The following is a 26,998-nucleotide window of genomic DNA, read 5'->3' as shown; positions in this document are numbered from 1 at the left end:
TGGCAGACATCGGATGGAAGCTTGCCCACTCACAAACTTGATTACACAAAGGTTTTATACATAAATATGTGCCATCTATGATGTCATCCTACATGGTAAACCATAAAACGTATTGGTGGGAGGGAATGTTTGGGGGAACATGTCTACACATGGAATGTATATGGGTGAGTACTTCATTGGCTGTCTCTTATCTGTAAGACACACCTTGAACTACCTCTAAATATGTATAATACTGATTATAGCAAACAAAATGGCAGCAGATTGGTATATGCACCATTGTTTAGCAGGTTACCCCCATAGACCCACTGACTGGTTGGCATACTTACACAACCTTGGACATTCGGCTCGGCTAGCGGCACGTAAGTGAAACGAAACCCAGGTTCTTGAATCACTTCAGATTACTCCCCACTTTCCCAATTAGGCCATCATCTCTCATCAGTCCGGCCATGAGCCAATGTTTCCCATCTGTAGTTGACCTTGTAGCCTGCTCTCCATTCTGGGATATTCAAGGGAGTATAAGCACATTGCTATCTTCATCCGAGGCTTAATGAATAGTCCTCGTTTTCGACTTCTGAGTCACATGTGAAGGGACCAGAAATGTGTCAATTTCAGCCTCTTATTTACTGCCATTTGATTTTATTATACTGAATGTCATTGCTCCTCTTGGCCCCTAGAGACTTGCTCACTCTACCTTGTATAGACTTTAGACACTTAATTGTCCAATACTTGTTGGCTCTTGCAGATGTTTTCTTCTTTAATCTAAGAGAAATATGTCTCATACTTGGCTTATCCATCTGCCTCCCTTTGTACTTTGCAGATATTCCTTAAAAATAGCATTCTTGATCCCAAGCCAACATAGACTCCTCTTTGTTTTGCACACAAAGCTGGTCTTCAGCATCTCCTGAATCTGCAACCCTTTAGTAAAATATTGCTATATTCTTGTACCAGGGCTCCAATTTTCTTGAATCTGGTGTATATACAATGCAGGTTCTTCATCTAACTCCATGGTACAGCCCATAATTGAATTGATATCTGTTGTGCCAGGGTATGCTGACTTTAAAGTGTTCCATACACACTCGACAGTCATTAAACTGTGCTCCATCAAGATTGTAATTTTTCATCTAAAGCCCTGGGTATCCCGCCTTCCTCCATATGTCATTTGCCTGTTCAAGCAGCGCAGCAAATACACTTTACATGTTCCCCACTGCCAATGTAATCAGTCTGTTTTTCTAATTCATATATCCATTTGTCTGCCTCCGCTGTAAGTGAGGGTAATGCTTTCATTAAATTGTTTCTGTTCATGTGTGGCCATGGCACATATTGTGCACTCCCAGGTCCCTTGTGTAGTAGCAGAAGCTGTGTGCATAACTGTTTTAACCTGTATGGTTCTCCCCCCTCTCTTCCCCATTGCTACAGCCCTTCGGCCTGGTTGTGTCCTAATCCTTGGATCCCATAGGCTAACTACCTTGAGTGCTGTTACCGCTGGGATCTAAGCCTCCTGATTCTCCCCCTGGTCTACATTTGACTCCCACTCATCTTCCTCCTCTGCTTCTCTGTTCAAATCGAGTCATAATCTGCATTGACGGCACACAATGGACCCTCTGGATGCCCCCCTGATTGGGCTCATCTTCACTTGCAGCTACTTGAATGTCCCTAATCACTCTACTATCAATTTGAAACAGAATGTCACCTACTCTCCATCCCTTCCCCTGCTCCTGTGCTGCTCATGCCCGCTCTGCTTCCATTCTGTGGAGGGCCATTTCTAATTCTTTATGCTCCCTATTTTCTACTTCCATAACCAATGGGACTTGTGTAGCATTAGGCACTAAGTCGCGTGTGGAATTTGCAATAGAAGTGGGAGCTTCCTGCCTGCCTTGGTGCGGGTTGGGGTATATACTAGGGGTTGGTAGTACCTGCTGCAGGTTGCAAGGGGAAACACCCATCTGGAGAATACTAGGTTCTCTCTGTTCCACTGGGGCATCTTCTAATTCTTCCATGATTCTCAATTTTTTGAGGATACCCTGGCTACTTCTCAACTTTCTCCCTTTATACTTCGCAGCCAGATATGTATACATATGTCCCAACCCAACCCTGTTATTTGAGCCCTCTTTGCCATGGCTTGTTAATTTACACTTTTATTTGTGACCCACTCACAATGGTATTTGAGAATTTTGTGCTGGTACTGCGGAAGCACGGTACATATATACTCGAGTGGGGTACTCATAACTCTTCCCAATTCACCCCTTACCAAAAATACTAATTTCTCAGTTAGCTGATCCAGCAGCGCTGTTGTACCCCACACTCCCAATGCTGTGCACATTCCTGTGTCCCCTCCCAATGTCCCCTCAACCCAAACCACACACCCTTGTCCCTGGACAACCATCAGCCCACACCACAAACATTCTATGTGTATACATTAAACCACAATTAATACACAATACATCATCAAAATAAAAACACAATTATTTCCACAATTGTTTAGACCCAGTGTCTCCAAAAAGTCAATCACGGGCGACTGGTAGCTTGCCTGAAGCTTACCAGTCACTCGCTCCCATAAGAGACAAAAATAAACACAAAAATAATATGTAACTTGACAGTAGCCGGCCCCGACCTTCTTCCTTAACAAAAGAAGAAACACACACTGATTAACTCCTATTCTCCCAAGTCCAGCCCCTCTAATCATAATATAATGCACAACCTCACTAATGACTGCTCATTAACTTAATGGTTTTGTGCTGTACTTTCTGATGGGGGAGCTTTGCCAAAATCCTTGAGAGAGGCAGTAATCATCCTGCTCCTTAAACCCGATAAGCCTAGCACACATTGTGGATCGTACAGGCCATTATCTATGTTAAACCAAGACAGTAAGAGCCTCACATCTGTGCTGGCAAACAGACTTAAGCGGGTAATAAATAAACTCATACACCCTGATCAAACCGGATATGTCCCAGGAAGAAACATATCCGACAACCACAGGAGGCTCCACCATATCATAGAGCAGACTGAGGGCGAACCAAACGAAATAGCAGTAGCCTCATTAGATGCAGTTAAAGCCTTCGACTTGTTCAGGTGGGTGTGGCTGATGGCAGCCCTAAAAGAATACGGGATGGGACCTGGGTAGCTGAGATGGGTGAAAATGCTGTTGTAGCTGCCTGATAGGCAGGATAAAAACAGGAGCGATAATCTCTGAAGAATGGCACTTAGCAGAGGCATGAGACAGGACTGCCCATGGTCCCCGATGCCGTATATCCTCGCATTAGAACCACTGGCAATCTACCTGAGACAGCAATACAGAGAAATAGGGGTCCGCACTAAAGGGGGACCGCATTTGATATCAATGTACGCGGATGATATGCTGCTATACCTACGATACCCAGAAGAAAACCTGCAATATATCCTGAAAGTGATGGACCGCATGCGATCCTCTCGGGAATAGCGGTGAACCCCAGGAAATCGTGCATGTTCCCCCTAGGCAGGTACAAAGGAATCCCACAAGAAAACTTACCCACCTTGCAGATAGTCTGGCAGGCTAGAACATTTAGATACCTGGGAATCAACATATATCACACGGTTGCAGACGAACACAAGTATAACACGGAGAGGGTAGTGGTAGGTATCAAGAGCGGTATGGGGTTCTGGGAAAAGCTCCCCCTGCCAATGTTGGGAAGGGCAGCCTTGCTCAAGATGGTGGTCCTGTCTAGGCTATTACACCTATTTGTAAATATACCACATATGGTGCCTAAGCGTTTTTTCACTAACCTCCAGAACCTATGCAGAGGTTTCCTGTGGCACAACTCTAGAAACAGGGTGGCCCTATGGAAACTACAGAATATGTACGACAGAGGGGGGATAAACTTGATGTACCACCTGGCGGCGCAGTTACAATATGTCACTAGATGGCTATCAGAAGACGACACAGCAGAATCTAGGTTGCTGTGGGAAGAAAGCCATATTTCCTAAAAGAACTAATGTGGTTACCCAAATCTGAGATGCATGGGAGACCAAGACTGTTGGCACTGGGCTGGAAGATTTGGCACAAAGCGTGCCGAGTCATGGGAAACTCTGCCCCATGCTACCCACAGGCGCCACTAGTGGCGCTATGCGGGATAGATGAACAACTAAGGAAAGGAATCCGTAAATACTGATCATCTCAGAGGGCGGGCATGAAATATCCCGGATTCATGAACTGGTGATGTCCAGAGTGGGAAAGGAGTTGCACCAACTGAGACAAGATTGGGAGGAGGAAGTGGGAGAGTTCATGCAGGACGGGCAATGGAAAAGAGCCCAGAGATATCATAAGAAGCTGTCCAGGAATGCGAGGCTGCAACAGATCCAGCTATACATCACCCACAGAGCATATATGACCCCCCCCCCCGAATGATCACTAAATTCGGGAATACAAGTGCACAAAAATGCCCCAAGTGTGGAGAAGTAGAGGTTGGGTGATGCATATGTTCTGGCCGTGCCCGGAGGTTGGGAAATTCTGGGAGGAGACTAGGCTGAGTTTATCCGTAAAAGGGATTAAACTGTGTGAGCATGCATGCTGGGGGGATTCACCAGATCACGGAACCTGAAACACGTATGTAAACTTAAGGACCTAGCCTACATTCTGTCCAAAAGGAGAATTGCCATGGGCTGGAAATATACCCATAGACCTAGACTAGAGGCATGGTGGGAAGATCTCTTAAAATGGGCAGATGCTGAGACGGTGGTATGTTATGAGGCAGCCAATAGAGGGGAGTATGAGGGAGTTGGACCTCTGACAGAATGGAGACAAATGGTGGCCGCACTGCCCGGGTCGGTCCATGCCAATTCCAGCGATGAGGATACACCCGAGAACGACGAAAGGAGTCAACCCCAGGAGGAGGGAGCCAGAGGAATAGCGGGGGGAGCGCAAGTTTAAGGGTTGGGAGGGGGGAAGACATTGAAAAGGAACATGTAATGTATGCCAAGAAACTTGAGACGGAAATGTCGGGTGTGATGGTTATGTTTGTTTGTTGTAAAAACCAATAAAACATTATTTTCTTTTTTAAAGAATACATGCGGAACAGCTCTATAAATTAGAGGACAGACACATATATATATACTGCCTTCGCTTTAATACTTTGTCATTAGCTTAACTGCAGCAACAAAGAAAGCTGCAAGAAGCAAGAAATCTACGAAAGCTAGCTTGCTGATGCTTACATGCATCTAATCTATGGGATTGCAGGATCACCTATGGGACCTGACAGAACCAGAGTATGACTAATGTTTGGAGGATTATAGAATAACACAAACATGTAGAAGCCATGACATGGCTTAGGAAAATCACAGCAGGCCACAACCGTCTCAGTAAAAGCTGAAATGGCTGAATTCAGGCTAAACAGAAGAGCAACCGTGTGGGACAGGGTCGGCTGCCAATGCATCAAGATACGAGTGACATTCCATCCCCTGAATGGCAGTAACACCAGCTGCAATAAATATGAATACATCCACATAAATCGGAGTAATTCAGAGCTCCAGAAGCCCAAAACACGGTCTCTGAACACGTGTCTCGGCAGCTCGGATGATGAATCGAAACCGGCACTGGGAAAGAGGAACGATTTCACGCCTTCAGACAGAAGCTTGCAACAAAGTTGTTTCAGCAAGAGAAAAGATTTGCATGATGTGAACAGGCACTCACATAGACGTTGGTGGTACACACACGTTCCAATGCAGACACATAATTGTTCTTATTACCACTTATTACCATGAAGAGGTACATGTTGAGCTGGGAATGATTTCCAGCTCTAGCCAATCACAGTTCAGGACCCTAGGGGTGCGTAGCGAAGGGCAAGAGCCAATGATCAGAACCTCATAATGAAACATTGTTTAGTAGCAGCAATATTGGGATGGACCAGGCCTGATATCTGACATGGGAGAGCCAGTAAACATGTATAGGGTCCACTATAGGTGGGCTACCACTCAACACCCAATCCCAAATGGAGATAGATTTTCTGGAAAAGGAACAAGGTTGTGACGTTTTCATGATGCAGTATTCCATCAAAAATGGCCTGCGAGCCAGAGCTCAGCGAGACGTTGAGGGATTCCTGCCTATCCTTGTACTGATCCCTGTTGGTTTTTGCTATAATAAAACACAGTTTGAACTTGCTGTCTGGCTGGGTCGGCGTTCTGTTTGGAGGAAGGTGTTGGGCCTTCACTGAGTTTGCGAACTCCTAGTAGCCCCGGACCTACCTGGGAGTTCATCCCCAACAAGTTGGTAGGCAGAGGATGGTTGCCTGCGCCAGCCCAGCAATAAGCCGACCCTTTTGCTGCTGAACCTGAGAGGCTGTGGGACCCTTGCGTGTATTTCGAGAAGAGCAGGAAACGTGTACCCATTTAAAGGTCATCGGGAGCCATTTGGAAATCATGCAACAGTAATCAGCGAGTTGTCCATGCAGACCAGTTCGGGGAGGCGAGTGCCTTGATAGGGAGCCGGCAGCCGAGCAGTGCAACTGCAGCACGGAATGTAAATATTGATCCAGACCAACAGAAATTGTGGGTATGAGGGAGGGTGTTGAGTACTGGTGAGTACTGTCTATTGGTATTGTGTATTGTCAGAGTATTGTCTAGTATTTTAGTAGGGACTGGAACAGAGATAGAAGTACTCTTTTATATGTTTAGGTCACATTCGGCATTAGAGTGCTTGGATGGCAAGTGTTTATGAATAAATGTATTCCTACGGTTGGGCGTTTTAGCTCGGATCATAGATGATGGTATTCCAGTGAGGGTTAGCTAGAGCTATCCAAGATTGCGGAAGGTGAATTGACTGGTTAAGTCTCCTGGAGAGAGGCTTTTCACATGTTAGGCGACACAACGGGTGCAGTTTCATAACAAGAATTTTAGTATACTCTGCCTGGAGAGTGGGAAGACAGCTGTGGGGGTCTTTGTGTGGGTTTGGGAGTAACGGGCTACCTTTGTGTGCGCATGATATTCAATTTACCTAGGTTGTACTCTTAGTTTGGTGAGGTCACCCTTCGGTTTGCATATATGACACAGAGTTTTGAGATGGTGAGTAACTAGTGTTAAGAACTTGGGATTGGCAGATGAGGTGAACCAGTGGTGGTGGGCGGAAGGAGCATGGTGGTGTGCCGGAAAAGGCAGCGATTGTGAAGGAGAGGCGGTGCACGATGCACGCCTGGTAAGGTACAAAGCCAGAAAGGCTCGTAGAAATTGAAACGTATTGTCATTGTATTTTGACCTTTTATTTCTGAACAGTGGATTATCGAAAATCTTGAGGTAAAAGAGGTATTACCATGAATCAAGACAATAGTGGGGGAGTTACTCCCCTTCAGCATTTGTGGAAGACCTTGCCACGTATAAGAGAAAATCTGTATAGTGTAGAGTGGTCCAAAAACACAGAAGGTAAAATAACAAAACCATGGCCACCCTGTGGGAGTTTCTCCAAAGACGTGCAGCAATCGCTATTGACACACATACAGGGCACTTATAAGCAGAAGAAATTGACCAAACGCATAGGTGTATTCGAGTTATGGTCAGTGGTCTAAGTGTATGAAAAGAAGTAGTGGAACTATGTTCCCCGCTGGCCTGCATCCACTCCCTACAAACCCCATCACCATGTCCCCTCCCACACACAATACACCCCCCCAAACACTTGTCCTGCTGTTTAAGGAACATTCAGTGCAGTGCACTGAAAGTGCAAGTTTCAACTTCTTCCTACAATTTTATTTTAATACGAAACCATTCCGGAATGGTTTCTTTTTAAAATAAAAGTATAATTTAAAAAAGTAGAGGAGCACCACTCCCGACTGCTCCCGCTCACTTCGACCACTGGTTATGGTGCACGTTTCAGGAGGGAGAGGAGGAAGCAGCGAAACGTCAATGGATGCTGAACCAGCACGAGGTTAAGAAGGAAGGGAATCATCCCTCCGCACCTCCCTCTGCCCCTCCAAGCATAGTTTCTGTTGACACAGAAGATGAATTGGGGATGTACCCAATTAGGGAACTGAGGGCAGCAAAAGGGTATTCAAATCCGATATATAAACCACCACCATACACTATAGAAGATAGGCTAAAAGGTATAGGACAGACAGCTAGTGGCGTGTGAGCGAGCAGGGATGGGCTGGAGCGCGCAAAGGAAGAATTCAAGGGCATAAGCACTGACGAGTGGATAGCAGCACAGGTACTCCTAAAGTTTAAGGAGGAAATTACTGGAGATGCAGAAAAGGTGACGGAGGCAATAGAAAAGGTAAAGAGGGAGAGTGACCCAGCTTATTGGGCAGAGTTAATGGAAGAGGAAGATAGAAAGGAGAAGGAGAGGGAGGTGAGGTTAGAATTTAAGGACAGAGAGAGGAGGAGAGAGGAGAAACTGGAGCAGGAAGATAGAGAGCGAAGGAGGGAAGAGAGCAGTTGGAAATGGAGCTGAAGAAAGGATAGAAAGGGATTTCAAGGAAGGGCAGAGAGTGGAAAGGGATATGAGGGAGAAAAAGGAGAGAGAGATTGAGAAGGCAGATATGAGGCGGGAGATAGCTACGCAAGAAAAACCCAAGTTAGCAGAGAGGGAACAGAGAAAGTTACAATTGGATAGAATGGTGAGAGAACAAGCACGTAAGGAGGAAGAGGTGCGAGCAATAAGAGCAGTAAAAACACAAGTAGCAATGGTCTGGGAGAGAAATAAACATGAGGAGGAAAGATGAGTGGACTCAGATAGCACAAATTCACGAGGCAGGAGCACGGTAGGCAGCAGCGGAGTAGGCCTAGGGGCTTGGGCAGGAGGCAGCAGGTATAACCTAGTGGACATTGATCTCAGTATGAAACCTAACACCAACTTCACATCGAGGAGATTAACCTTTCTGATGACTTCTGTAACAACATGGACACAGGTTCTGACAATGACGACAGACACAGTGGAGATGAGGGGGAGCGAAGCAGACCACAAGCCATGGGGACATACAAGTGGGCATCATGGGAGTGTAGATCTTCTGGACAGGGAGAAGGAAGGGCTGATGCAGAGGAGCAAGTACAGAAAACGAACAACAGGTGCACCACACATAACACATATGTTAATAGACTTAGGGACCTCCCAGGACGTAGGAGGGAAGAAACAGCGTTAGCATGTATAAGAGGGCAGTTGTCTAGGGCCTATGACGAAGGCAAACAAGTTCCTACCCTAGAACCCATAGAGATATGCACAGACATTTGAGACAAGAGAGGGCCTATACAAATTAGACAGTACCGAAGGAAACTGAAAGAAAGGGCAGCATATACACAGATGCCATTACTAGAAAGGGGAAGGGCGAGATCTCAGTATGTGCCCTGGAAACACACCCACAAGGAAAATGTCAAGTGCAAATGTCCATCCTTAAGTGCGGAAGCTGGGAAGTGGATTTATGAGATGGAGAAACTGACAGTGGGTCACAGGCTGGAAGTGGGCAACATAAAGGGATTATTAGTTATGATACTGGGTGATGCAGCTGATGACATCTGGAAGAGGGTGGGGTCCCAGGGGTGACTTTACAGAACACGCTGCAGATTGCGTCACCATTTGCAAATTGCAGAGCAGCAGTTTGGCAAGCATTGCAAACACAGTACCCAGACACGTCAGACATCGGGGCAATTATGTCACGCAAAACCAAAGAAGACGAAGACCCTGTTCAATATATTCAAGAGATTCAAGAGCTTTGGCGCCTTGAAACTTGAGAGCCTTGGGACAACACAATAGCTAAACTCTACCATATTTTAGTGCAGGGACTACCAGAGCCAGTACAGAAGAGTTTGAAAAAAATAGTGGGAATGGTGGCAAAGGGATGACCAGAAATACAGCTCACAATAGTGCACCGTTGCAGACTGTGGCAGGAGAAAGATAAACAAAAATCAGAGGAGAGAAAGGCAGATGAGGACAAACTAGTGCAAAAGAAGCTATCAAAGTATGTGATGGAGGGGGTGGTCATAACCATCCCCACCCAGCAAGCACCAGCAGTGTCAGCAACCACAATAATATGCACCGCCCATGGGAGGAGGGTACATGAGGCGGGCAGGGTCAAGCCGGGATTCAGAGGAAGGGGAGGATTTGAAAGGGGCGTGGTTTCAGACCACAGGTGCATCATAACCAAGGGGGATTCCGTGGATATGGGCAACAGATGCAACAGAGAGCAGGGGACTTTTAGGGGCTTTCCAAGGACAGTGGAAGGAACCCCCTCAGTGCTGGACTTGTGGGCAGCTAGGAGACATTTCAAGAGCATGCCAATTTAGAGGGGCACCACAGAATTGGGGAGATCCGGGACAGCAAAACTATAAAGGGGGGCAAGAAGATTATTATGCTCAAGGCCAGCAGCAACAAGAACAGATACAAGGAACATATCAGCAGATGCCACAAGCACCAGCACCGATACAGACACAGGCATCACAAATGGCAGCACCATTACCACAGTACTTGCAAACATCACAGATCAGGAGAACGCCCGACAGCTAGCACAACTACAGAATGACGACACAGCTGACCACATGGACACAATGGCAACAGTGTCATTAGACAACTGGAAGGAGTTACCATGGTGTGGAACAACCCCTTTAAAGGCACATGTTATCAATGTATCCACAATAGGACAGCCCACAGATGAACTTGATGTGTCCCATCCTGTCGGTCACACCCAATCCTGCGGAGGAGCCTCTCATAGGGGTGGCGGGAAGGGACATTTGCATTGTCAGGCGATGCCATGAACACTCAAGGATTGTCTGGGGATCGGGAAGTGGTTCCTTTTACTGATAACATCTCTCTATCAATCAGACATCACGACTTATCACTACCTTTACTTTACTCTCGACAGACACCTGTAAACCTATTGGGATGTGACATCATGAGCAGACTAAACATGACCATTTCATTCACAGACAAAGGCATAGTTTGTTCTACACCAGGCATACGCATGTTGAAGGTACAACAGATTGTTCAAGCATATTGTGTGAGCACAGTACAGAGGGGGGTGCCAGTGGACCCTGAGATGTTCCAATATGGGACAGACATCACCAATGCAGGGATGCCAGGCATTGAAGGAAAGGTGTTGGGAGTACCAAGCGAGTACCTGTTCAGACCAGAGACACCATTGGGTGAGCCAGAGGGAACAATAGTGTCCATAGAGATCGAGGCAGAACTGGCACGAGAAGATTGAATGGCAGTGCATGCAACAGATGAACTGGGAGGGGATTGAGAGCAATGAATGCAGTAGCAGAAGGGTGCAGGCTAAAAACAGTGACAGATGAGAAACTCATTAGGGAAGAGAGACTGGAAGTAGAGATGATGTTTGAAATGAGTGTAACGTTTTGGTTACAGATTCATTACAGAGAGGTGCTACAGAGAATGGTGATGGAGGAGGACATGGCCAAAGTACCTGACAGATTATGGACAAGTTCTTATGACATGGAGAGCTTAAAGAGCATCGGGGGAGTGAAGATCAAGCTGAAGCCAGGAGCAATTTTGTCATGAGTAAAACAGTATCCCCTAACCAAAGAGGCAGGCGAAAGCATTTATGAAACAATCAACGCCCTCATTGAAAGAGGCATTCTAGTGCCATCAGAATCCCTGTGCAACACGGCAGTGTACCCCGTGCGCAAGGCCAATGGGGGGTCATGGCTTTTCATTCAGGACTTAAGACCTCTTAACCACATTGTAGAAGCAGAGTATCCAGTGGCAGCAAATCCAGCGACAGTTTTGTGGGGCATTCCAGCGGAAGCCACCTGCTTCACAGTTGTTGATTTAAAGAACGCATTCTTTTCAGTGCCACTACACCCAGATTCACAAGATCTAGCCAGTTTTATGTACCGAAACCAAACGTGGATACACACGTGTTTGCCACAGGGGTACCGCAAGTCACCATCTATCTTTAACAGAGTGATCCAGATGGGTCTAGGCAACAGAGACAGAAAGTATAGTTCTACAGTATGATGATGACATTTTCATTTGCAGTGAGACAGAAGACGAGTGCAGAAGAGACTCAGTGCACATGCTGACAGTGTAAGCTGACAAAGGGTGCAAGGTAGACAAGGCCAAACTACAATACTGGCACAAGGAGATGCTCTACATTGGACAGATGATATCTAAGGACGGCAGGCACATTGCCCCAAAAAGGGCAGAGAGAATACACAACACACCCCAGCCCAAAACAGTGAGGGAAATGCAACAGTTCTTGGAGTAGTGCAATTACTACAGGGCATGGGTTTTTGACTACAGCACATACACCAGGCCACTCTTGAATGCATTGAAAGAGGCCCATAGGGGAACAAAGACACTGTCATGATTCCTGCCCCTCATGTCCCCAGCCCTCCAAGATGTCAGGCTGGAGCCAGGCCACGACCACCTACATGGCCCTCAAGGGCCTCTCCATCCAAAGACCCACTTGGAGTCAGACTTGGCGCTTGTGGCACCAGACTCACTCACTCCCATAGGATAACATTGAGGATTGGACGTGTAGTGCATTGATGGGGACAAGATGGATGCCCCCACATATTTCGGTTCCCAGAACTGCATGTGCGGTCTAGTCTTTTGGGTGTGGACCAGCCCAGAGACACCTGGGATACCCAGAGACTATTTAAGCCACACCCAGGCTGAGAAACATGCTTTGCGTTTTCTGCACCTGCAGCGTGACACTCACCGTGTTCGGATCGGTCTCCAGTAGGCCTGCATCTTTCTTCTGCGCTCAGCTCCTGCAAGAACAAGAACACCGTTAGGCGCTTCTGCCCATCATTCATCGCTCCTTCTGTTCTGCGGGCATCTTCGGCAGTGTCATTCCTATCCGTGCATGCCGCTTCCTAAGGAAAAGGGAAAAGAACAGAAAAAATCATTAGTAAGCATTCAGCAAATCTTTGCTTATTTTTAAATACTGTACGAGCTTCAAACGCTTACCTGAATCCCAGCCGCTGTGGGGGAACTCTGTCTCCGGAACTTCTCATCCATCTGCAAGAGGGAAAAGACACTCCAGGTTAGCGTGGAAACATCTAGAGGTGCCGCATACCGCGCTTACCCACCGCATTTGTTCTTCATAACCGGCATCCACGCTGAAAATGTTGCGGCACCTAAAAGACACAGAAAAAGAACTCAGTTCAATGCAAATACTAAAGGGGTGCATTGCGCATCACTCTCTCACTCACCTTCAGCGCTACTCATCTCAGCAGCATGCCGCCATCCCCGGACGCCGGCCATCATCTAAGTAAGGAAAGGAACGAAGTTAGAGAACTGTTCAAAGGCATTATACTTACCTGTCGGACTCCTGTCAGTGAAGTAACTAGGCAGCAACGAACCCGCATCAATCAACACGCCCCTGCGCTGAAAGCATGATGGAGAGCACACTATCCAAGAAAACAAGGCCCAGTCTCCAGTTGAATAGCCTCCAGGAAAGGGTTTGAGGTCGTAAGAGGTCAGAACAGGCTGAGTGACGTCCCCGTGGATACCAGGTGAGCGTTACAGAACGCAAAGCCTCACATCAAAATCCACCTGGGTGTCATGGAAACGTCAGAAACCGACCAGTTAGCCCACATGTTTTGACAGCTTCTTTCCAAAGTACATGCAGCCAGGCAGGAGACCAACACCCTGAGGAGAGAGCTGATAGTAGCCAAAAAACGCACTGATGATTTAAGCCAGCAACTTCTCCAGTCACAAGCAGGGCATGGACCATTGCCGGGAAGCGTGCCCTCGATGCCAGCGCCATCACCCAATCCCATTCAGATAAACCTTCCTGGGGCAGTTCCCTTGGCCCCGCCCGAATGATTTACGGGGGATCCCAAGAGGTTTGCAACGTTCATGAACCAGTGCCGCCTGCACTTCCTTTGTAGGCCAGGGGCCTTTCCGAATGATCAATCACGGGTCGCTTTTGTGCTATCCTACCTGAGTGGTAGTGCCATGGACTGGTCTGTACCCTTTGTGGCCCAAGACGATCCTTTGCTGCATGACTTCAGGGGTTTTCAGCAGGAGATGGAAAAGCTGTTCGCCCGTCATACTCATGGGCAGGCATTAGACAACGAACTTCTGTCCCGACGCCAAGGGTATCAAGACCTATTAACATAAATAGCCATGTTCAATAGACTTGTAGTTGAAGCAGAATGGCCAGTGGCGAAGAGAACCATGTTATTTCATTGCGGGGTGTGGGGGGAGATCAAGGATGTTCTCGCACAAGTAGTGAACCCCCCGAAAGACTGCTCAGAATTCATTGACCTTGTTGTTCAACTGGTGTTACGCTCACCTGGGTTCCACAGGGGCGTCGAACGAAGCTGGACTGCAGCGGTCTCCACCAATGTGACTCGTAGTGTAGTGATGAGTGACTGCAGTTGCCCACTCAGTTTCATCTGTCTGGTACGTAGGAGGATTTTCCTAAAGTAGTAAAATGAAAATTAGCTGACCGTGGTAAAAGGGGTTAACTTTGTCTTTTCCGAAACCACCTTGTGTTCCCCTGATCATGTCTCACCTTAATGTTAGGAAGGATGGGCTCTCCATCCTGCGTCAGCGTGCAGGGGTGCGTAGAAACCAGTTAACTTCACTGGTCTGTAAGCTTATGGCAGAGTTTTCAGACAACGATGACTCAGAGGTAAGTTTTATGCCAATCCAAAGTATAATGCAAGTCTTAGAGTTCGATTGTCTTATAGTTCACTCTTGCTCCTTTTATATATTTCTTCCCTTGCAGAATGGCCCAGGTGAATGTTCCATCTCCAAAAGGATTGAGGTAGCGTCAAGGTAAGAGTCAGTTTTGCACCAAGCGCTAATTTTAGCAAGCGATATTGTTAATTAGAGATTAACCAATTGTCCTCTCTATATTTTGCAGGTGTGGCGCTTCTCCGGAATGAGGTACGTAGGATGATGACTAGCGACACCTCGAGCGGTAATGTACCAAGTAAGTATCTTGCGGTATGGATTTGAATGTCTTTTGCAGAGCGCAGCTCACCTGTTGTTTTTCTTTCTTTTGCAGATGCAGATGCTCCAAGCTGCGATTTCAACAGAGCGCCTCGCGGGATCGTGTGGATGAAAGGAGCATTGGTGAGTATGCCGCGGCGCTGCTGCTGACAGTGCAGCACTGTAACAGATGTTTTCTTTTCCTCACAGGTGCGGCGACTCCCCGATAAAAGCGACGACTAATGGTGTGGCTCCTGTTCTAATCTGCTTTTCCTCTTCTCTTTTGCAGGTTCGGTTCACGGAGAACAAGACGGATGTAGCTGTAGACTGGATGCTGAGCTGCAGGCGCGGTGAGCGTTACGCTGCAGAGATGCAGAATAACGCGAAGCGTGTGCTGCTCTCCGGGCGTGGTTTAAATAGCCACCATAAAGTAGTTCCCAGGTAAAATAGTTCCAGTACCACACCCAAGAAAAATAGTCCCTGGAAGAAAGTAATCCCTTCAAGGCCTCATGATAGCCTGTACATGATTTCTCTACAGGATGTCCTGCTTAGTTTAAAAAAAGGCAATATGAGCCTGGCGCCAACGGCGCCAGGACTGAGTCCATAAAGCCCCTAGGCGGTCCTTTGAGCCTCCCTGAGTTCTCATGGGTGCCTGTACTCTGGGCAGATGGGTCTGCTCCTGATGTCTGGGGGCAGGCATTGTGACAGCACTCCCCCCCAAGGCCCCTCCCAGGGTAGTCTTTCTCACTGGTCCCGGTTTGTCTGGGAAGTTCTGGTGTAACCGTCTTACCAGTCGAGGTGCATGAATATAGTCCCTTGGTTCCCATGGTCTCTCTTGTGGACCATGGCCTTTCCAATCAACTAGATAAAAAAGTTTTGATTTGACTGATTTTGAGTCCAAAAAGTGTTTTACTTCAAAATCTAGTTTTCCATCTACTAGGATGGGGCTTGGTGGTTTTGTTAGTCTTGTTCCTGGCTGTACTTTTTTTAAAAGTGAAACATGAAAAACCGGATGGACTTGCATATTCGGCGGTAACTCCAATTTCACAGCCACAGGGTTGATAATGGCCTTAATGGTGTAAGATCACAAATACCTGGGGTTAAATGTGTGAGTCCCCTTTAATGGTATATGTCTTGAAGCTAGCCAAACTTGGTCTCCAATCTGGTATTCTGGAGCCTTGCTCCGATGTTGATCAGCGGTTTCCTTGTACCTCTCTTTTGCTTGTTTTAAATGTTCAGTTGCCCTTTTGAAGGCCTGTGTTATAGTGGCATGTAAATTACTTACAGCGGGCATCTGCAAATGTTGAGGTGGGTCGAGTTCAGAGGTTCGAGGATGCCGTCCATATATGGTGAAAAATCGACTTTGTCCTGTCCCAGAGTGCAACAAATTGTTGTAGGCATACTTGATTATCCATAAAATATCTTTCCAGTTGCTTTCAGTTTGGTGTAACATGCACCGTAGGTATTGGTCTAATGTTTGGTTGGTCCTCTTGGTTTGACCATCGGTTTGTGGATGGTGGCTGGTTGAAAGTCTTACATCAATTTGGGCCAATTGACAGCATTTTTCCAAAATTGGGAAATAAACTGACTGCCCCGATCTGAAACTAGCACGGAGGGAAATCCATGTATTCGGACGATGTATTCAAGAAACTCTTTGGCCAGGGTCGAGGCTGAAGGTAAGCCTTTTAATCGGACGAAGTGGGCCATTTTGGAAAAAAGATCCACTATTACTAAAATAGTGTTGTACCCATTACATGGGGGAAGATCTGTGATACAGTCAAGAGATATGGTATGCCAAGGTGTAGGCGGAATGTCCAAAGGTTGTAATAGCCCCGCTGGTTTTCTCTTCTGGGTCTTGTTTTGGGCACAAATGCCACAAGATAATACAAATAACTTAATGTCTTTTCGCCAAGTAGCCCACCAGAAATGTCTCTTGATTTTGGCTTCGGTTTTAGTGATTCCAGGATGCCCTTCTACCAAAGACTCATGATAATTGGAGATAACTTGTTCTTGTAGTTCTTTACTAGGTAGATAAAGATGTCCTTGGTAGTACGGTAGATGATCAATGACCGAATAATCTTTGCCTTTGTTTGACCAGTCTTGTAAGGCTGCTGGATCGAAAAGCTGATGAATTTTCTCATGGACATCGTTTAGAGTTAAGAGAGTAGTTATTCCTATAATTTTTCTTTCTGGAATTATGGGTACTGGTTCTGGATTTGTATACGCTTCTCCATTCCAATGCGGGATAGAGCATCAGCTTTGCCATTTCGGCAACCAGGTCGGTAAGTGGTCACAAAATCATATTCCACAAAAATAAAGCCCTTCTAAGTTGACGTGATGATTGAGCCTTGGCTGTCTTCAAATATTGTAAGTTCCTATGATCCGTGATTACTGTGATGGTGTGTCGAGCTCCAAGAAGATAGTGCTGCCAGGCTTTGAATGCCGACTTGATGGCCAGGAGTTCTTTGTCGGTAACTGCATAGTTTAGCTCAGGTGCTGAAAACTTTCGGGACCAAAACGCCACTGGATGAAGTTGACCTGTTTCAGGATATTTTTGGGAAAGAACCGCCCCCCTGGCCAAACTGGATGCATCAGTTTCTACCACGTACGGGAGTTCTGGGCGTGGGTGCTTCAAAACAGTAGCTGAAGTGAATTTCTGCTTTAGATCTTGGAAGACTTTTTCTGCTTCTTCTGACCACTGGAAGCATTTATTCTTCCGCAATAAAGATGTGATGGGATGCACCAGATGTGAAAAATCAGGACTGAACCTGTGGTAGAAATTTGCAAATCCAAGCATACTCTGTACCCCTTTTATTGTAGTAGGAGAGGGCCACATGAGGATAGCATCTACCTTCAGTGAATCCATTCGAACTCCATTCAGGGTCAGGACAAACCCAAGTAATTCGACCTCAGAAGTGTGAAAAAAACATTTTTCTAATTTCGCATATAATTTATGCTGGCGTAGTTTTTCTAATACTGCACGAACATGTTTCACATGGTCTAGTTCAGAAGAGGAGTATACCAGGATATTGTCAATATACACGACGACACAGACATCAATGAGTTCGCGAAGGATATTGTTCATAAAATAAATACTGGAACGCTGCCGGGACGCTACAAAGCCCGAAGGGCATCACCTGCTATTCGAATAATCTGTATTTGGTACAGAAGGCGGTCTTCCACTCGTTACTTTTTTCACACGTGCCAGATGATACGCCCCACGAAGTTTCAGCTTAGTGTAGATACAAGCATCTTTTACTTGGTCCAATAATTCTGGAATTAGGGGCAAAGGGTACCGTTTTTTTACAGTTACTTGATTTAATGTGCGATAGTCAATACAAGTTCTTAAGTCCCCTTCCTTTTTTGGGACGAAGAACAAAGGTGATGACGCCGGAGACTTTGTCGGGCGAATGAAGCCATTAGCCAGGTATTGATCTAAGTATTGCCGTAAATGAAGATTCTCGGGTTCAGTGAGGGCGTAGATCCTACTGCATGGAATTTGTGCGCCAGGTATGAGGTCAATTTGTCAATCATATGATCTGTGGGGTGGTAAAGTGTTGGCTTGATCTTTCTGAAATACATCCTGAAAATCCCGGTATTCATGGGGTAACAGAGATGTCGGGTTCGTGACAGTGGCTAGCTTCTTGGTCGAGGGTTCTTCTGGATAACAAGTGTGCACACACTCCGAGAAGGTCACTCTTTTTTCACGCCAGTTTATACAAGGATTATGCGTTTCTAACCATGGCATTCCCAGAATTATTTGGAACTGTGGGGCCTTGATTAAATCAAACACAATGTTCTCTCGATGTCCATCTTGGCCCAACAGCGTCATCTACAGAGTTGAATGAGTCACTGGGCCGGAGGCTATTTCGGTCCCATCGACTGTGGTGATTACATCAGTTGTGGTTTTTTCACAAAGAGATAGATTCATCCTTGTAGCCAATTCTTGATCCATATAATTACCTATGGCTCCGCTATCGATGTATGCTCTAACTACATGCATACGAGATGGCTGTCGGTGATCAATAAGCATCATTGGTATGGTTAGCTGTGAGGTCTGAGTGTCCTTCTTCTTGCTCGGCAAGCGGTCCTCTACGCTTGTCGGGCGGGGTCGTTTCCCGGCCCTGATTCAGTATTGATCTTGTCGGCGGCTCCTACTGCCTTCTTAGGTGGTTTCACTGGACAATCCTGTAAAAAATGCCCTGAGGTTCCACAATATAAGCACAATTGCAGCTTTCGCCTCTTGTCTCTTTCGGTTTTGGACAAGGGTCCTCTAATCCCCCCAATTTGCATGGGTTCAGATATGTCCGTTCCTTTGGGGATGTTATCATTGGGTTTTACCAGTACTAGCCAGGTCAGCCTTTCGATTCTGAAGTCTGTGGTCTAGCTGGACCACCAGGTCTATATATTCCGCACAGTCTTGAGGTGGGTTCACTACCTGTGCTAAAACATCTTTTAGCTCGCCTCGTAACCCACGATGGAATAACATAGTTCGCTTGTCTTCAGGCCATCTGGTTTCTACCACCAACCTATTGAAAGTTGCGATGTAGGTTAACAGATACTGGTTACTCTGACGTAAGGACAAAAGTTTGTTATCTAATGCTTGGCCTTCAGAATGTCGGGCGAATAGCTTCTTCATGTTTTGTTGAAAGCCCTGGAAATCCCGAAGGAGGGGGTCATCCTGGTTGACCAGTGGAATAGACCAATCGGCTGCACTGCCAAAGAGATATGACAGTACGAAGGCCACCTTCGATTGATCATTCGGAAAGGCTCCAGGCCTACATAAGAAGTGCAGGCGGCACTGGTTCATAAACACTGCAAACCTTTTAGGGTCCCCCGCAAAGCGTTCTGGTGGTGCTAAAGGGGCAGCCCTCGGTAATATCACTTGTACAGGATTGCTGGATTGAGTTTGGGCTGAAGCTCCCCCCACTCCAGGTAGTGGTGCATACCCAGCTTAGGCTTGAAGTAATTACCTGGCGAGATCATCTGTACGTTCCTTCGCCACAATCAGTTCTCTTCTGAGAGCATTGGTTTCTTGGCGGACGGAATGCATTTCAGCCTTGAGCTCCCCCAGGAGCTGGGCTAATTGGTCAGTCTCTGAGGTTTCCATGATGCCCGGGTGGAAATTTGTGGTAAGGCTTTGCGTTCTGTTACGCTCACCTAGGTTCCACAGGGGCACTGAACGAAGCTGGACTGCAGCGGTCTACACTAATGTGACTCGTAGTGTAGTGATGAGTGACTGCACGTGCCCACTCAGTTTCGTCTGTCTGGCACGTAGGAGGATTTCCCTAAAGTAGTAAAATGATAATTAGCTGACCGTGGTAAAAGGGGTTAACTTTGGCTTTTCCGAAACCACCTGGTGGTCCCCTGATCATATCTCACCTTATTGTTAGGAAGGATGGACTCTCCATCCTGCGTCGGCGTGCAGGGGTGCGTAGAAACCAGTTAACTTCACTGGTCCGTAAGCTTATGGCAGAGTTTTCAGACAACGATGACTCCGAGGTAAGTTTTATCCCAATCCAAAGTATAATGCTCACTCTTGCTCCCTTTATATATTTCTTCCCTTGCAGAATGGCCCAAGGTGAATGTTCCGTCTCTGAAAGGATTGAGGTAGCGCCAAGGTAAGAGTCAGTTTTGCACCAAGCACTAATCTTAGCAAGCGATATTGTTCATTAAGAGATTAACCAATTGTCCTCTCTATATTTTGCAGGTGTGGCGCTTCTCCGGAATGAGGGACGTAGGATGACTAGCGACACCTCGAGCGGTAATGTACCAAGTAAGTATCTTACGGTACGAATTTGAATGTCTTTTGCAGAGCGCAGCTCACCTGTTATTATTCTTTCTTTTGCAGATGCTCCAAGCGGCGATTTCAACAGAGCGCCTCGTGGGATCGTGTGGGTGAAAGGAGCATTGGTGAGTATGCCGCGGCGCTGCTGCTGACAGTGCAGCATTGTAACAGATATTTTCTTTTCCTCACAGGTGCGGCGACTCCCCGATGAAAGCGACGACTAATGCTGTGGCTCCTGTTCTAATCTGCTTTTCCTCTTCTCTTTTGCAGGTTCGGTTCACGGAGAACAAGACGGATGTAGCTGTAGACTGGATGCTGAGCTGCAGGCACGGTGAGCCTTACGATGCAGAGATGCAGAATAACGCGAAGCGTGTGCTGCTCTCCGGGCGTAGTTTAAATAGCCACCATAAAGTAGTTCCCAGGTAAAATAGTTCCAGTACCACACCCAAGAAAAATAAGAAAGTAATCCCTTCAAGGCCTCACGATGGCCTGTACATGATTTCTCTACAGGATGTCCTGCTTAGTTTTAAAAAAGGCAATATGAGCCTGGCGCCAACAGCGCCAGGACTGAGTCCATAAAGCCCCTACATGGTCCCTTGAGCCTCCCTGAGTTCTCATGGGTGCCTGTACTCTGGGCAGATGGATCTGCTCCTGATGTCTGTGGGCAGGCATCGTGACAACTGGATCATAGGTTGCAGGACCAAAGAGCAGATCGAACCAGACCGGACACTCCCCCTATGTATGTGCATTCAAAGGAAAATACTGCCCGAACAACGGAAGGTTCAGGAGAACCAATGCAAAATGGGGGGGTCAGATCCCCCTTGACTAAAGCGGAAAGGGATAAAAGGAGACAGCAGAAGTTATGCCTGTACTGTGGAAGGTCAGGTCATTTCCTTAAAGAGTGCCCTGTGAAGCCACCGAGGAGGACGGTTGGGGCCACGGACAAGGAAGATACCATCAAGGAATCGGAAAACTCCCCAGCCCGGCAAGTGTTGGGGTCCACTTGTCGAGTGAAGAAAGTGAACTACAGACCTCCCATTTTGCACTATCTGTGGCCTTGATCAATCACCAACAACCACCTCGGATGCACGCAGTAAGAGCGTACATAGACAGTGGAGCCCTTGGGAATTACATCGACCAGGATCTTGCCGCAAAGATGGGGCTTCTGTTATGCCCTAAATCAACCACCGACACTGTTACCACTGTCACAGTGTCATAGCTTCTGGTCCAGTATCCCAATGCACTGCAGCTTTAAACCTTCTGTGCCAGGTTGGACACCAAGAATCTATCGTTTTCGACCTCATTAAGGCGGCACAGTTCCGTTTGATTTTAGGAATGCCATGGTTGGTAGCTAACAATCCTCGAATCGATTGGCGGGCAAAAGAATTGGCCTTTCCCAAGACTTGCGCCCACACATGTTCTCGCCAAGAGAAAACCAATAGACACCAGAACCTCCACACTTGCGACTGTGGCAATCGACACCCTACCAAGTGAAGACCAGGACTTTCAAGATGTCTTTCAGAAAGAACAGGCTAATACCCTGCCACAGCATAGACCATACGATTGCCAAATCGACTTGATACCGGCGCACAAATCCCTTGTGGGTGAATGTACGCACTCACGGAACCAGAAAACCAGCACCTGAATGCCTATCATGTCCAATACCTGGCCAACGGGTTCATCCGACCCTCGAACTATCCAGCAGCCAGTCCTCTATTCTTCGTACCAAAAAAGGAGGGGAACTTGAGAACGTGCATCGACTATCGCGCACTGAACCAGATTACCGTAAAAAATCGCTACCCCCTGCCACTGTTTCCTTAATTGCTTGATCAAGTCAAAGATGCCCAAATCTACACAAAACTAGACCTGAGGGGGGCATATCACCTTGTTCGCATAAAACAGGGGGACGAATGGAAAACCACTTTTCGCACCAAATACGGCTTGTACGAATATCAAGTAATGCCCTTTGGCGTTTGCCACGCGCCTGCTGCATTTCAATACTTCATGAATGATGTCCTATGGGAATTGAAGTCTGTGCTCTAGTGTACATCGACGATATCCTAGCATATTCCGCATCAAAGCAGGACCATGTTAAACACGTCCGATCCGTATTGGAGAAACTCTGTCAACACCAGCTCTACGCCAAGCTCGAAAAGTGCTCATTCCATATCTCTGAGGTGGAATTCCTGGGCTTTATTCTCAGCCCGAATGGAATCCGAATGGATGTACACAAGGTAGATGCTATCCTGAACTGGCCATCCCCAAATTCATTCAAGGGGGTTCAAAGTATGCTGGGTTTTGCAAACTTCTACCGCCGGTTCATCCCAGGATTTTCGCAAATCGTGCATCCCATCACGTCATTACTAAGGAAAAGCAACAAAAGTTCCAGTGGACAACAGAAGCCGAGGAGGCTTTCCAGGAACTCAAAGCAAGATTCACATCTGCCCCAATCTTACGCCACCCTCACCCTGATCTGCCATACCTGGTGGAAACGGACACCTCAACCATGGCTATGGGAGCAGTCCTCTCACAAAAGGACCCCGAAACGGGCAAGTTACACCCTGTTGCCTTCTAGTCGCGTAAATTTACACCCCCTGAACTCACTTACGCTATCACAGACAAAGAACTCCTGGCCATTAAGTCAGCCTTTAAGGCATGGCGGCACTACCTCTTGGGCGCCAGACACACAATTACCGTAATAACTGACCACCGGAACCTCCAGTACCTAAAAACGGCAAAGGCCCAATCCTCACGACAACTACGTTGGGCTCTTTTTTTTGCTGAATATGACTACGTGATTACATTTCGACCAGGGGTGAAAAACGGGAAGGCCGATGCCCTTTCCCATATGGGGGTGGAAGAGCAAGGGTATCAGACCCCTGACCCAATAGCAATCATTCTGAGTGACAAGCTCCTAGGAATCACAGCAACCATAACTCAGAAAGAATTACGTGAAGAAATCCAAAACCTGATGTGTCCGGAGCAATTACAAGCGTGGAGTGCACAAGGAGAACATTACATGATAAAAGATCAGTTGCCCTACTTCAGGAATCTTTTATTCTTACCAACCCAAGAACTATGAGAACAAGTCATGTCCGGTTATCATGATTCCTTGATCGAGGGCCACCCCGGAATCGCTAAAACCATAGCCAAGGTAAAACGGAATATTGGTGGCCCACGTGGCATAAAGACATTATCCAATTCATCCTATCTTGTGGAGTGTGTGCTCAAAACAAGTCATCCAAGCAGAAACCGGCTGGGCTATTACAACCATTGGAAATCCCACCAGCACCCTGGCATATGTTGTCCCTCGATTTTATTACTGACTTACCACCCAGTCAAGGGTTTAACACTATTCTTGTGGTCATGGACCTATTTTCAAAAATGGCACATTTCATTCCTCTTAAGGGGCTCCCAAATGCTTCCACTCTGGCAAAGGTATTTCTTGAAGGCATCGTACGGCTCCATGGGTTTCCTTCCGTTTTGGTCTCAGACAGAGGTACTCAATTCGTATCTAACTTCTGGAGAAAATGCTGCTCTATGGCCCAGATCGTCATCCGGCTATCTGCCAGTCACCATCCCCAAACGGATGGTCACACTGAGAGGACAAATCAGACGCTCGAGCAGTATCTGCGTTGCATGTTACACCAAGCTGAAGGAAGCTGGTTCGACCTATTATGGATAGCTGAATATGCTTGTAATAATTCCCTACACACCAGCACTGGGCAGACACCCTTTTATACAATGTATTGCAAGCACCCACGTACTTCTGAGTTGGACGTTCCTACCACCCTGGAAATGCCAGCAGTCAAAACCTTGCACACAACCATTTCTCAAACCTTTAAAAGGGCAGCTGAGAATCGCCAAAAGAAGTTTGCTGATCAACACCGAGCAAAGGCCCCCAACTACCAAGTGGGAGACAAAGTCTGGCTGGCGTCTAAACACGTGTCCATTAAAGGAGCCTGAACTTTCCGTCCAAGATACCTGGGTCCATTCACCTTCACCTCCGTGATAAATCCTGTGGCGGTCAGACTAGCTTTGCCGTCAAACATGCAGATTCATCCTGTGTTCCACGTGTCTCTCCTGTTCAACCACCGCAGCCAGTAGTGGTCGCCGGGGAGCCAGAATTCGAAGTGAAGGACATCCTAGATTCAAAGTACGTCAGATCCAAATTATACTACTTAGTAGACTGGAAGGGGTATGGTCCACAAGACAGGACATGGGAGCCTTGTGAGTACATCCATGCACCTCGCTTGCTTAGACGATTTCATCAAAACCATCCAACCAAGCCAGGACCAGACAGAAGAGCCACCTTGAGAGGGGCCTTGGGGGGAGTGCTGTCATGATTCCTGGCCCTAATGTCCCCAGCCCTCCAAGATGTCAGGCTGGAGCCAGGCCACAACCACCTACATGGCCCTCAAGGGCCTCTCCATCCCTCCAAAGACCCACTTGGAGTCAGACTTGGCGCTTGTGGCACCAGACTCCCTCACTCCCATAGGATAACATTGGGGATTGGACTTGTAGCGCATTGATGGGGACAAGATGGATGCCCCCACATATTTTGGTTCCCAGAACTGCATGTGCGGTCTAGTCTTTTGGGTGTGGTTCAGCCCAGAGACACCTGGGATACCCAGAGACTATTTAAGCCACACCCAGGCTGAGAAACATGCTTTGTGTTTTCTGCACCTGCAGCGTGACACTCACCGTGTTCGGATCGGTCTCCAGTAGGCCTGCATCTTTCTTCTGCGCTCAGCTCCTGCAAGAACATGAACACAGTTAGGAACAGCCTTACCTTGCTACGCTTCTGCCCATCATTCATCGCTCCTTCTGTTCTGCAGGCATCTTCGGCAGTATCATTCCCATCCCGGCACGCCGCTTCCTAAGGAAAAGGGAAAAGAACAGAAAAAAAGGCATTAGTAAGCATTCTGCAAATCTTTGCTTATTTTTAAATACTGTACGAGCTTCAAACGCTTACCTGAATCCCAGCCGCTGTGGGGGAACTCTGTCTCCGGAACTTCTCATCCATCTGCAAGAGGGAAAAGACACTCCAGGTTAGCGTGGAAACATCTAGAGGCGCCGCATACCGCGCTTACCCACCGCATTTGTTCTTCATAACCGGCATCCATGCTGAAAACGTAGCGGCACCTAAAAGACACAGAAAAAGAACTCAGTTCAATGCAAATACGAAAGGGGTGCATCATGCATCGCGCTCTCACTCACCTTCAGCGCTACTCATTTCAGCAGCCTGCCACCATCCCCGGACGCCAGCCATCATCTAAAGAAGGAAATGAACGAGGGCAGGACAGAGAGCACACTATCCAAGAAAACAAGGTGAGCTGTGCCTCAAAGGGACGGGCTGGACCCCGGGGAAGAAGGGGTTCAAGCACACATAGACAATAGGGAGTTAAACTCTACCAATCCTGTGTTTCAGGCCCAGTCTCCAGTCGAATAGCCTCCAGGGAAGGGTTCGAGGTCGTAAGAGGTCAGAACAGGCTGAGTGACATCCCTGTGGATACCAGGTGAGCGTTAGTTTGTTGGGCACCAAATGTATCAGTTCTTCCCTGCTTCTCTGGGAACAGCTTCTCTTCGCGGGTAAATGGCTATTGCTCAGCCACATCACGTGGGTGCGGACAGCAAAAATGAGCTTTTGGTCTGCAATTGGTGAGGTTTTATTCTGCTGTTTTGCAGGTGGCTCCTTGCCCCTGGAGTCAGGAATGTTCCAACTGCATGTGTCCTTGGCTCCGAGCACTGGCCCTTTGCTTCGTGCTGCAGAGTCTGCATGTCTTTGTGCCTTGTTCTGAAACCTGTGACTTTGTGCATTTTCACTACAGTTGTTCTATGGTTTCTCTGTCTATATATGTATATTGTATTGCTTTCTCTTGAGGTTAGTAGTATTTGATTCTTCAGGTTCCTTCTATGTCCCTGAAGTTCTATATGGTTGGTTGCACTAAGCGGCTGCAAGCTTGTTTTGTGTGACTCTCTCTCTTGCGTTTCTGTATTTGGCTAATGAAAGAAAATAAGAGACTTTCAACAGTATCTGCAATTATCTGCCCTCTATAGAACCGTGCATGCATGTTCTTCGTGTGTGCATGTGTGTGTCCATGGAACTTCGTGCAGGGATGCAAGTTTGCTTCGTGGCTAATGTTACTATGTCGTGGTGTTTCTGACGTCTGCACAGCTGGATATTTATTGTTCATCAACCTGGACTAGTGTTGAGACACCTGTGTCTGCAAAGACGTCACCTGGATAGGGTTTGAATGGTTAGCTAAGAAAATATCTGCTCACATGTGCAGGATTTACTCGCCTTTCTTGGGGGCTGGCCAAATAGTGACTGGCACCTTTCGTTTCTCAGTCTT

This window comes from Ambystoma mexicanum, chromosome 5p (genome assembly GCF_040938575.1).
Source record: "Ambystoma mexicanum isolate Mex_15411 chromosome 5p, UKY_AmexF1_1, whole genome shotgun sequence".
In the NCBI taxonomy this organism is placed as follows: domain Eukaryota; kingdom Metazoa; phylum Chordata; class Amphibia; order Caudata; family Ambystomatidae; genus Ambystoma; species Ambystoma mexicanum.
This window is presented reverse-complemented; position numbering follows the sequence as displayed.